Raw genomic sequence first — 1,509 nt, 5'->3', positions numbered from 1 at the left:
AAATTTAGGACGAAAAAGAAAAAAGTTCAAAAGGTTGACCGTTTCCCTTTCTTTTCTCTGCTCAATTCAGAAGATTGTAGTATGATTAATTGTTCTGTTTTATTAACACTGACCTGAGATAAATGCATTTGCGGAGGAACATCAAACTCTTCTCTCTATATGCCATTTTGGAAGGCCAGGTCTCCAGTTGCAAAGGGTAAAGTTATGCTTCAAATGTTCGATATTTCAGCGAGACTAATTCTGATTAATCTTCCTCTCCTCAAGTTATATGTATTTACACACACTCAGTAAAGTGAAATATGTTCTCGGAAGAGGTGGAAGTAATATTGAATGAGGGCGGCTGAGCAAATGTGGTGGAACTCCGTTCTCATCACATCAACATATTGACTAACCTACCAATTTACCAGCACATGCATCTCCTCTGTCCAGCGAAATTACATTCCGAAAATACAGGAGAACTATAAGAACAATAAATTGATTCAGCAGAGTTCACCACATCCACAGATGACACATTTGACACTCACCGATAGTTGATTTTCTAGTATCTGAAGAATACCTAGCCGAGCAGGCAGACACACACATATTATAGAAGTTCTTCATAGAACAACACGCTGAATATGCTGATAATTGAAAGAGCAAACGTTTCTAAATCTCCTTAGCAACAATCGCAGAAGCAGGAGTTCACTGTCTCCGACTTCCCCGTCTTTTAAGCTATCCACAATCCTGCAATCTCCCACAGCAGCAGCAAGCTGAAGAATCAGGTTTTAATTAAGGATTGAATGATAATGGTGATTTTGTTTTTCACCTATCCTTTATTGGGTCAATGACTTAAATCAAACAAATTAAACTCTTCTAGGAATACAAGTAAAAAAGAAGAATATTCTTGCATATTTCTCACTGGGCCAAGAACTTAAATAAAACAAATCAAAGTATTTTGAGGTATGTAAATGAATATATAAAATAATGTAAGTCTATTATGGAAAATTAGTTTGCAAAGAAGTCTATTATAAGAAATATTTTGCAAAAGAGATCTAATTTGGGCAAAAACTCTTGATTATCCCCGAACAAGAAAATCATCACATCAAAGTGTGGGAATGACACGAGAATTACAGAAAAGATGGAAGATGGAGGGGTTAGAACACCAGAGGACTTTAATTACCTTAATAGGGAATCTCATTGTGCAATCCAATGCTACTCATTGTTCCCCCTTGAATGAATCCACCTCCCTGCAAAAAACAAAAACAAAAATAAAAGGTGTGTTGTAGATTAATAGCATAGTTTCCATGAACTCAAAATTCGTGAAATAATCAAGGTGACTTATGTGGGATGCACGGGCTGCCGTCTAGTACGTTTATGAATTCCATAGAAGAGTTTTTTTTATAGGGTAAATAAATAAAAAAACTTAAATTTTGTAAAAGTTTTCAGTTTTGTCATCAATTTTACTTTGTAACAAAAAAATCACATGTTTTGATAATCGTCTCAGATTTAACCTCCGTTACTATTCTATTA

The 1,509-nt window shown here is 35.1% G+C and overlaps 1 long non-coding RNA gene across 1 annotated transcript; it reads right to left on the bottom strand.

The window, feature by feature from the left end:
• Window positions 1–459: 459 nt before the first annotated feature.
• LOC116201747 lies at window positions 460–1,229 on the bottom strand. Its single transcript, XR_004155934.1, has 2 exons — window positions 1,160–1,229; window positions 460–749 (listed from the first exon to the last, which is right to left on the bottom strand). It is a non-coding gene; the product is annotated as an uncharacterized LOC116201747 (long non-coding RNA).
• Window positions 1,230–1,509: the final 280 nt, after the last annotated feature.

The sequence above is a fragment of the Punica granatum genome, chromosome 3 (assembly GCF_007655135.1).
Source record: "Punica granatum isolate Tunisia-2019 chromosome 3, ASM765513v2, whole genome shotgun sequence".
Classification (NCBI taxonomy): Eukaryota; Viridiplantae; Streptophyta; class Magnoliopsida; order Myrtales; family Lythraceae; genus Punica; species Punica granatum.
This window is presented reverse-complemented; position numbering and strand designations above follow the sequence as displayed.